General features: G+C 38.1%; 1 long non-coding RNA gene across 1 annotated transcript; it reads right to left on the bottom strand.

Moving 5' to 3' along the window:
• Positions 1-486: 486 nt before the first annotated feature.
• On the bottom strand, positions 487-2,690 carry LOC131330342 (uncharacterized). Its single transcript, XR_009201089.1, has 2 exons — positions 2,608-2,690; positions 487-1,542 (listed from the first exon to the last, which is right to left on the bottom strand). It is a non-coding gene; the product is annotated as an uncharacterized LOC131330342 (long non-coding RNA).
• Between the last annotated feature and the right edge of the window lie 9,591 nt (positions 2,691-12,281).

Below are 12,281 nucleotides of genomic sequence, written 5' to 3'. Positions count from 1 at the left end.
TGGCCCTAAAGCTGGCAAGGTTTCAAAGATCGTGCATAGCAATCAGTGGCGCACGCCAGTAGAGTTAAGTCGTACGCTAGTCATGGTTGTACGTGCAGTACTGGCGTGGGGATCAGTGGTTGGCTATTATATGCTTTTCTTCCTCTTTTATCACCTTATTGCATGATAAGAACTAGTCTACTGTTTTCTGTACGTTAGAACTGTGTAGCCGTAGAGTTCAATATTTACTTATATTTGTTTTGGGATGCCTCTGGAATCTTTCTGGTCATGTTCCAGAACCCAAAAGATGCAAAGCCAATGTCACGCCCCGCCCCGCCCCGCAAACGGCACCCAAAGTGGACCCGAGTCGGCGCGACCACGTGACATTCCACACAAAAGACCAAACCACACCTCATAACCTGTCAGAAATAAACACCCAGCGGAAGACTTAACACCTTAACATAACATAAAAAAATGAGTCAACGTATTGACCAACCAACCATGATATCGCACAACCAAGAAACAACATCTGTATTATAGTACTTTAAAAATTCTATACTTCAACACATCCACCGACGACTTACTTACAACTTGAATAAACCAACTTCTTCATCAACCACCTACAACAAACTCGACTATCCACAACGTCCAAGGCTAACCTCAAATAAAACACTAGCCATCGACCAAACTTAATTACGACCTATACAATTTAAAACCTTTAACTACCCTTAGTTACAACTCCTTACAAATTAAGTTCTGCACCAACCAAGGCACTCCACAACAATGTAACCAAAATCCCACCTGACGCTAGCAAAACGCATCAACACGACAACCGGTAGTGGACCAACTCTAAGCAACCTGCTACCTGGCAAACCAAAAAGGAAAGCCAGAATGTGTGAGATATAGAAATGCTCAACATAATACCACAATACCCGAAGGAATATCAACATGAATACACATCACCAATGTAACTGAAATACTAGAATGTATATAACAGTTATAACCAACATATCCACCCAACTGAGCAATAATAATCAATGCACAACAATATGACTGTAATCACATCACATGCAGTGACACGTCTGCCATATCCCATGAACCCAAGATAAGGTGTCCCACATACCATGCTCCCATCCACCAACAATTAGCCGGCATGGCATACGACATAGTATGCCTCACACATTAACTTTCGGCGGTTCAATCAGCACCCATAAGCATGTATTTTCATCAAATACGCATAGCACAACCAAATCTCGTGTCCCACACACCATGCTCCCAACCATCGTCCATTGAACAATATGGCTTACGACATGGTGTGCCTCACACGCACACATTCACAGCATATCAAAGCTAAACAACAGTAGCATGATATACACTCACCATTACAGCAATATCTCAGTAAGGATAACCATATCAAAAGCTAGCTACAATTAGCAAGATATACACCCACTACCACAACAGTATTATATGGAGAAAAACCATATCAAAAACACTCACTTTTGTATCGACCGAGGTATGCCAAACTTACGATTTCGGAACCTCCCCAATTGACTGGCTTGTTACCTAATCACAAGCTAACCATATCAGTTTATTGAACGCTTAAACGTTACCACCAACTCCTTAAAATAATCTATAACACTAACAATAGATTAACGATGCTTAATGCATATAAGCATGTCCATCTTAAAGGTTTATAAGTGTCTCTAAATAAGCGTAACACTCAAACACCACATCACCTCTACATATGGTCTGAAATCTACAACCAGCCTGTCGTATTCTGCCTATAACTTCTTATAGGGTCAAAACTAGATCATAAAAACCACCACCATTAGAAAGTACACCTTCGGTACATGAATTTTGATATAAAATTTGTTAAAAACGGAGTCCAAACGACAAAGTTATGCTCGTCCAAAGTTACACAAAAATCTATCCAAAATCTCAAATTCTGCACGTCTACCAACTTCAAATCAAACACTGATTTAACCTGGTACAAACTAAGCCACAACCTTCACATATTCCAAAAAATATACGAGTCTAGTTTCAGAATCAACAACCCGTGCGCTAACCTGAGCTAAAAGATATGATCATTTTCCCAAAATGTGTCAGTGCAGTAAATACAAAACTCAGCAGGGACACACCAACTTGTAAAATCCACCAAATTTAGAATATGCATCTAATAAATCCCAAATTTGATACACATCATTACGACACACCAACATTCATCCCAGATTTTTCACAATAAAGAAACCTAGTCAAAATCACCTCCAAACTCAGAAATTCTGTGCAGCGAAGCACAATTTCCAGCAAAACAGTCTGTGTTTGAAAATTCATTAAAAATCGAATATTTAATACTTTTTAGTAATTCCAATGCCAAAACATCACCAACTTATCAATCTTTCAGACTCATAAGAACCCATAATCAAGAGGATCTCTTAACTGTAAAAAAAATGATAAAAGACACAGCTTTGTAAGCTGTCTACTAAAAAATAGGATCCTGACCACAGTTAGGTTTATGATTTTTATCTTTTACTACACTTCTTAAAAAATTCTGAAAATTTAACACGATACAATAGACACACTAATGAACCTTCAATAAAAATACCAGAATTTTAAAAGCTTTCTAGGTACCTTGAATAATTTCGTAAAGAACAGACCAGAGTCTCTGGCCTCCTCTTCCTTCTCTTCTGTCGTCTCTCTCTCTCTCTCTCTCTCTCTCTCTCTCTCTCTCTCTCTCTCTCTCTCTCTCTCTCTCTCCCCTTCTCTTCTGCCGCCTCTCTCTCTACGTAGAAACAAGATACGTATGGAGAAAGATAAATATCCCCAGGATATTTTGCTATATAAGTGCACAAGGGAATTTATCACATGCAAGCGGAACCAGGTCCTAACTTATGCTCCAATCACAAATCACATACAAGACCCTTGCAAGTTCTATTATTTACGATTTAAACCCTTAAAACACATAGTTCAATTAAAAGTAATTGAAATACTGAAATATCCGGAGTGGGTATTACAACTCTCCCCCCCTTAGAAAATTTCGTCCTCGAAATTAGAACCTACCTCCCCACAACAGCGACAACCAAAACTATTAGATTACTTATACTGTTTTATCCCACAACAACATGTAAAAGCAAGGATAACATATATACAATATCACAAACAAGTTACCCCTTCAAATACACCATCGTGTAATCCACCCTCACTCTATTTCAACTCCAAACAAAACTCCCCTTAAAACCACGTCTCTATGCACACAACACATATAGCAATTAAAACTCTTATGTTTCACATTTTAAAACTTCTTTGTTTCACAACATCTCTCGACGAAAATAATTACATGAGTCCCGCAAATACTAACTCAATACCAATTTGGCCTCTCAAAGGGGGCTCATGACCTTCAATTTACATCACAGTATCTAACTTGTGTACACAATAACTCTACCTTTATCATTTCACATGATTCCACTGAAGGAAACTTATGAGTTTATCCGTAAATAGAGTAAATTCCCACCAGAAACTCCCTACTCTCATTAAAATTAATATAACGCAATCTCAACAATTTTTCTTTGTAAGAAAAAGATCTCATCGTCAGTACCAACTTTCTAAACCACCATAACCACCACATCTACACGCCCTTTCAATGCATGAGTATTACCTTTCAAGAAAAGTAAGTTATAACCTCATATTATCAGCCAACACATTATTACTACTTGGTATAGTATCATACCCAATCTTGGCAACCACTTTTTAATTTTAAACATATATAATCATGTTCAACTAATCATTAAATCACACAATTATACCAAAATAATCACACCTATCACACACACAATACTCTAAGAAATTTGTATATACTAGTATACAATCCAACCCAACACATACTAACATGAATCGATAACCCATTTAACTTCCTAACTATCAACCCATCACAAAACCTGCTACCACATTAGCCTAATTATCACTTAAAATTTCACCTCTGACTCTAACATCACCCGTAACCCACCTTCTTTATGCACCCACTCAAAAACCCCAACATCCTCTCCGTTACTCTTTCACAACTAAGATCCCAACACTATTTCACGTTCCATTGTCAACTCAATACCATCTCCGAATTCCGTCTCAGAAACTCGAACTCAATTTGTTGTAACGTATCCCTTTAAAACAAGATTAGTCCACAACATATATATCATTGATGGCATGCGAATATGACAATATGGAAGACATGTCGCGATTTGATAGGCACGTTGCCTATTTCATCACAACACCACTGACACTCCAGTCGAGTGGACTGACTCTGACACAAAGTCATAATGCATGATCATGTTATCAAATCAAACAACAAATAAAAGTTATACCTGTCCCATTCTCTCAGAATGGTTTTCAAGATTACCTGCACTCTGTTCCAATTTCACTTCCACGAAATTAACCCATTTCTCATCTGACCCTTGCAATTGTTTATAAACATTGCCCATTCCCCTAACACAATTCAATCACAGACAAACTTGCACCTCCCCATCTTGCACCATTCAAACCCCATTTAATAAATTAGAACCTAAAACACAGCTCCCCCTTTGAAAAACTCAAACATCTACAGTTACCATTTATATCTACTCTCATCTTTCAACTAACTCTCGTCACCCTCAACGCGACTCTCAATTCCTTCCAACTCACCATTCCAACCGTTAGGCAAACCATCTCACCCATTAAGACTACATTCGGCAACTAACTCACTAAACTTTCCAAACTCATCTGTATATGTAATAAAATATAGAAATACTCACCCACACCTATCTCTCCCACAGATAATCAAAATCATATATCAATTCACATAAAGTGAATAAAACCATCTTCACATAACACCAAATTATTATGCTTTACATCTACATTTATCAACGTATAACACGTGCACCTACATACTCACACTACATGTATACACATACTCAAACCCCCTTCTCATACGTTAACCTACTAGCAACATACTACTCATGCTACAAAAAGTTGGTGACGTATGCTTTGCTCACCCTTTTAAAAATATGTTTACAAACATAAATTCTACATTTCTGAATTCTCACTATCGACAACATAGTCCACCTCTAATCATTCAAGCCCTTTAAACCCAAAAATGGATTATTCCCTATAGCTATTGAGTGTAGTTTTTCAAACCTTTCCAAAAGAAAAACAGAACCCTTTTGTGCAAGTTTTCAATTTTTAAACAACACATTTCACACTACATCCTCAATACTTTACATGTCACTTAAGAACACATAACCAGATGCAAGTAGTACATAGATACACATTCATTAATCATTCAGGTCTGCATAAATAACATTATAACATTATTGAGTACACCCAACTCAATGCAACACGAAACCATCATCCGTAAGATTCTCAACTTCCACCTTATTTGATCCCTTCAATTAAACGAAAGTATTCACATCCCCACATCATTTCTTTAGGCACTATATCCAAAAACATTACTACACTAGATGTGTACATACCCACGACCTTTTCTTTTTTTTAAAAAAAAATGTTCAATGTTCTCCACACCAGCTCAACGCATTTCAAAAAATTTTGACTTCTATAACGGTTAATACTTTCCAAACAACGTATGGATAACAACCACCTTACACCTTGTATTTAGCAATACCTATATCTCTATGTGAGTGCCACCTCCTTTGCATGTAAACACTAGACACATACCTAACCACACATCAATGAACCAACATATATTCTAAAGACACACACCCATTTTTTTAATGTCCCCTCAAACTCAATACAAAATCTACAACTTTAATGCTAATATTTTAAATTCAAATTAGCCCTCACTAGTCCGTAAACTCCAACTTCCAAGAGTCTCCCCACCACTAATCTACACTATAATAAGGTTGACATATTATATAACAATACATCTTTCTCACCACAATGCAAATCACTTCTTATAAAAGCACATAATTATTTTAAGTGTATGCTAGGCAAATAGATAACACAGTTAATAAGTTTAACCCTGCATCCACTGCTATTTACACTTGATATCATAAAAATATTGAATATAACTATTACCATATCCAGCAAAACCTGCGTTCCTTGACATGCATAAGCACATACTCTCCATAATGCCATAAATTCTCAAATCCCTTTACCTCCAACACTCTGAACAAGATCCACATGAAACACCGCATGTGCCTGTGCAATCTACCATGGAATACTTACCATTTACAGCTCCATATACTGAGTCATATCAATAATCTGTTTCAACAATTCAAACCACCAATAACAACATAGTGCAAAATATTAAATACGCACACGTTAGTCACCCACTAACCCCTACTCGACAGACACAACACCATATAGTCCACTACCAAAACCCCCAATCGACTCTCAACACAGAGACTAGAAAGTACTAGCTCTGATACCAAGTTGTCACGCCCCGCCCCGCAAACGGCACCCAAAGTGTGCCCGAGTTGGCGCGACCACGTGACATTCCACACAGAAGACCAAACCACACCTCATAACCTGTCAGGAATAAACACCCAGCGGAAGACTTAACACCTTAACATAACATAAAAAAATGAGTCAAGGTATTGACCAACCAATCATGATATCGCACAACCAAGAAACAACATCTGTATTATAGTACTTTAAAAATTCTATACTTCAACACATCCACCGACGACTTACTTACAACTTAAATAAACCAACTTCTTCATCAACCACCTACAACAAACTCGACTATCCACAACGTCCAAGGCTAACCTCAAATAGAACACTAGCCATCGACCAAACTTAATTACGACCTATACAATTTAAAACCTTTAACTATTCTTAGTTACAACTCCTTACAAATTAAGTTTTGCACCAACTAAGGCACTCCACAACAACGTAACCAAAATCCCACCTGACGCTAGAAAAATGCGTCAACACGCTGACCGGTAGTGGACCAACTCTAAGCAACCTGCTACCTGGCAAACCAAAAAGGAAAGCTAGATTGTGTGAGATATAGAAATGCTCAACATAATACCACAATACCCGAAGGAATATCAACATGAATACACATCACCAATGTAACTGAAATACTAGAATGTATATAACAGTTATAACTAACATATCCACCCAACTGAGCAATAATAATCAATGCACAACAATATGAATGTAATCACATCACATGCAGTGGCACGTCTGCCATATCCCATGAACCCAAGATAAGGTGTCCCACATACCATGCTCCCATCCACCGACAATTAGCCGGCATGGCATACGACATGGTATGCCTCACACGTTAACTTTTGGCGGTTCAATCAACACCCATCAGCATGTATTTTCATTAAACACGCATAGAACAACCAAATCTCGTGTCCCACACACCATGCTCCCATCCTTCGTCCATTGAACAATATGGCTTACGACATGGTGTGCCTCACACTCACACATTCACAACATATCAATGCTAAACAACAGTAGCATGATATACACTCACTATTACAACAATATCTCAGTAAGGATAACCATATCAAAAGCTAACTACGATTAGCAAGATATACACCCACCACCACAATAGTATTATATGGAGAAAAACCATATCAAACACACTCACCTTTGTATCAACTGAGGTACGCCAAACTTACGATTTCGGAATCTCCCCAATTGACTAGCTTGTTACCTAGTCACAAGCTAACCATATCAGTTTATTGAATGATTAAACGTTACCACCAACTCCTTAAAATAATCTATAACACTAACAATATATTAATGATGCATAACAGATACAAGCATGTCCATCTTAAAGGTTTATCAGTGTCCCAAAATAAGCGTAACACTCAAACACCACATCACCTCTACATTTGGTCTGAAATCTACAACAAGCCTATCGTATTCTGCCTATAACTTCTTATAGGTTTAAAAACAGATCATGAAACCACCACCATTAGAAAGTACACCTTTGGTACATGAATTTTGATATAAAATTTGTTAAAAACGGAGTCCAAACAACAAAGTTATGCTCGTCCAAAGATACAAAAATCTGGCCAAAATCACAGATTTTGCACGTCTATCAACTTCAAATCAAAAACTGAATTAACCTAGTACAAACTACGCCACAACCCTCACATATTCCAAAAGACATACGAGTCTAGTTTCAGAATCAACAACCCGTACGCTAACCCGATACCCAAGCTAAAAGATATGATCATTTTTCCAAAATGTGTCAGTGCAGCAAATACAAAACTCAACAGGGACACACCAACTTGTAAAATCCACCAAATTTAGAATACGCATCTAATAAACCCTAAATTTGGTACACACCATTACCACACACTAAAATTCATCCCTGATTTTTCACAATAAAGAAACCTAGTCAAAATCACCTCCAAACTCAAAAATTCTGTGCAGCAAAGCACAATTTCCAGCAGAACAGTCTGTGTTTGAAAATTCATTAAAAATCGAATACTTAATACTTTTTAGTAATTCCAATGCGAAAACATCACTAACTTATCAATATTTCAGACTCATAAGAACCCATAATCAAGAGGATCTCTTAACCATAAAAAAATTGATAAAAGACACAGCTTTGTAAGCTGTCTACTAAAAAATAGGATCCTGACCACAGTTAGGTTTATAATTTTTATCTTTTTCTGCACTACTCAAAAAATTTTGAAAATTTAACACGATACAATAGATACACTAATGAACCTTCAATAAAAATACCAGAATTTTAAAAGCTTTCTAGGTACCTTGAAAAATTCTGTAAAGAACAGACCAGAGTCTTTTGCCTCCTCTTCCTTCTCTTCTGCCGTCTCTCTCTCTCTCTCTCTCTCTCTCTCTCTCTCTCTCTCTCTCTCTCTCTCTCTCTCTCTCTCTCTCTCTCTCTCTCTCCTTCTCTTATGTTGCCTCTCTCTCTCTACATAGAAACAAGATACGTATGGAGAAAGATAAATATCCCCAGGATATTTTGCTATATAAGGGCACAAGGGAATTTATCACATGCAAGCGGAACCACGTTCTAACTTATGCTCCAATCACAAATCACACACAGGACCCTTGCAAGTTCTATTGTTTACGATTTAAACCCTTAAAACACATAGTTCAATTAAAAGTAATTGAAATACTGAAATATCCGGAGCGGGTATTACAGCCAAGCACTGGACAAAAGCATCTAACTGGCGTACGATCTCCATTGGCTGGCGTACGGCAGTAGGATCTAGCCCAATGGCTGGCCCTTGCATGGCAACTAAGCCTTGGCCTCTGTTTACTTCCCCACACTGTTTATGGGGTGTTCTGTTTATTTTATGTCTCTAAGTCTATTTCTGCTGTCTGTAACTGCTTAATATCTGTCTTATAAGCTACGTAGTTTGTCCTAGGTGTGCACTGGTCCTTTCTAGAGCCCAGAGGGTTGAAAACAAGAGTTGTGAGTTTAGGCATACCGACGCACGCCAATTTTGTTGTAGTGTATGTAGGTGATTTCTGCATGCAGTGGATCGGCCAGTGCATGCAAGTTTCTCCCTGCGTATGACACTCCGGACCAAAGTGTTTCAGTCTGTTTAAGGCGCTCACAGGTGCTTATTCTCAATCTATACTAATTGTTTCAATAAAGCACCCATATCATGTTGTCACATGCTACAATTTGTTATAGTTTTAATCCCCCTTAACTATTCCCCTGCCCTAACTGGCTAGAAAATGATCGATGAGAGAAAAATGCAAATGTTTTACAAAATACTCGAGTAGATACTGATCTCCGGATTGGGCGCCCTTCCCCTCTCGTAACCTGGCTCCCGAACCTCAGATATTGAAGATGACGACGGACCAGTCTATGCCTTTTTCAAAATCAAAACAACGTAACAAACGTTACAAATTCGGTTCATTGGGTGTGTACCACAAAACCCGAGTGGCGACTCTGAATCGAAGGGTTTCGCTGCACTTTCCAAAAAGGGCGCACTCGATTTTCAAGGGCGTGTGCCCACAGTGTGGTTTGCTCGTATTTTCCAAAGTTATGTTATATTCACATCATATTTAATTGGAGCTGATAATGCCAAAACTCTTTTTGTTCCTGTCAAAATTATTTTTTGTTCATGCCAAAATCAAGGTGTACCTTTTATTGCATAACTTAATTGCCCTCCACTGCATCACGTACTTTACGAAAATGCCCCTTGAAATACGGAGGAGCAAGCTTGAAGATGTAGTGGAGGGGACAGCTGGAGGTTTTCGATATCAAATATTCTACAACCACACCCAAAATCACACACCCAAATACACACCCTCTCACAAAATACAAGGGTCCCACACACACTGCATGACCGTTGTGTTTTGTGAGAAAGTGTATGTTTGGGTGTGTGATTTTATGTGTGATTGTAGCATCTCTCTTTGGATATATGTATTGGAGATTAAGCGCACACTCTCTCTCTCTCACTCTTATTTTGTTCGTATGTGGAGGGAAAAAAACACAGGGGCTCAAACCAGGAAAAAATTTGGTGAGAACTAGCTAGTGCTAATTTTCGGCTAGAAACATAATTTGATCTGTGATTGATCTTTGTATCATATGATGGTAACTTTTTCCTCTGTTGACTGTTCAAAGATTTTGTTTTGGGTCTTTCAAGAGACTCTGGAATTTGGATAAAGGGAAGAGATGGTGTACGTGAAAGATTTTTTTTTTTTTTTGAATTGTTAAAAGATATTAAAAGTACTAATTGATAAGTGTCTATGGAATCAGTTGTTCAAAGATTTTTTGTTGTTTCAATTGTTAAAAGATATTTTTAACAGATATTTGGGTAATGGGTTTTTAGTTTTTTACGGATAGAGAGAGACCACAATTCATAGTTCAAGTTCGTTGAAAACATGGAGACTTTTTTTAGTCCGACCATGGGTACGAAAATTGGGTACCGGCATGCTGAGTTCACTTTAGTGTCCCACACAAAATCCAAATCGTTTATTAATTTAAACAAAAATTTTGAGTGGCCTTACAAAAAATCAGTTCAATTGGATATGTATAAGTGGTTGTTCCAATCTTTCTAGTTTTACTCAGAATTTAAGATCCCGAATTCTGAATGAAAATTTTGGAAAATTTGAGCAGCAATTTTGTAACGCCCCAAATTTTGAGAACGTTAAATAGACATTTTCATTGAAAATATAAATAGAGTTTGGCTCAACATTACATCATAATTCTCACAAGAGTACTTTTATTCAACAAAATGAGGGGAAAATAGGGTTCCTATCTACTGCTCTGTTTGCTCTTCCATCCTAGCCAGCTCCTCGGCTCCGAAAGTCTCCAAGGTGTAGAGTTCTCCCTATTCATCTACAAAGTCTGACACATTATACCAGCGTCGCCACCAGTATAATATGTCAGGCTCACCAAAGGTAACACCATGAGCTACGAAAGCTCAGCAGAACAATCTCATACCCGCTAACCCATAACTTACACGTAATAGGGCATAGAATCAGTGAGATCCACATAGCACATGCGTATTTAACAAAACAATTAACAATGACACATCCACATTTACTGTTCAACTAATGTTGGTGTCCGTGATTTTTGAGTTTCTCCTACGCGATATCTTGTAAACCGTGTCTCCATTTTCCACTTTTCATTTTCCAAATCAACATTTCCAAAATCATTTTTACACACCCAACCTTGGTTTCGCCGCTCCGGGTTCCGATTGGCACACAATTGGCATTGGCACCTCTCCGTGTTAACCAAGCCACACACACCCTACCTCGATTCCGCCGCTCCGGGTTCCCGAGTATCCGAACAATGGTTCCGCCGCTCCGGTTTCCCATTGGCACACAATTGGCATTGGCACCTCTCCGCGGTAACCAGGCCACACACCCTACCTCAGTTCCGCCGCTCTGGGTTCCCATCGGCGCGCGCACGCACACACACCACACAATGGGCTACCACGTCTTGCCTCATTTGTGGTTTCAAAATATTTCTTCTTTCAAAACACATCTCATCATTAACCACACCCTAGGTGCCATGTTTCTACTTTCTCGATTTATGTGTTTCTTTTTCATGCAACGACTCCGCGGTAGGACTTTTCACATACGTAATCATAAATCATTCATTGTAATCTTGAAACTAAACTAGCAAGATCATCCAACTCTATATTAATCATCATGCTCAAACCACAACTTAAAGCATAATGCCACATGTACGGACGCCTTTGGAGTGAAAATCACTTATGCTTTACAACAAGGCAAGTAATACAAACAATTCATAATACATGCTCATATCCATCTTAAAGATCAAAATACGAATACTTCCATACTTTTTGATATACAAACAACATACAATATACGTAGAGTAGGTAAGTAGAGGTATT

The sequence above is a fragment of the Rhododendron vialii genome, chromosome 6a (assembly GCF_030253575.1).
Source record: "Rhododendron vialii isolate Sample 1 chromosome 6a, ASM3025357v1".
Classification (NCBI taxonomy): domain Eukaryota; kingdom Viridiplantae; phylum Streptophyta; class Magnoliopsida; order Ericales; family Ericaceae; genus Rhododendron; species Rhododendron vialii.
This window is presented reverse-complemented; position numbering and strand designations above follow the sequence as displayed.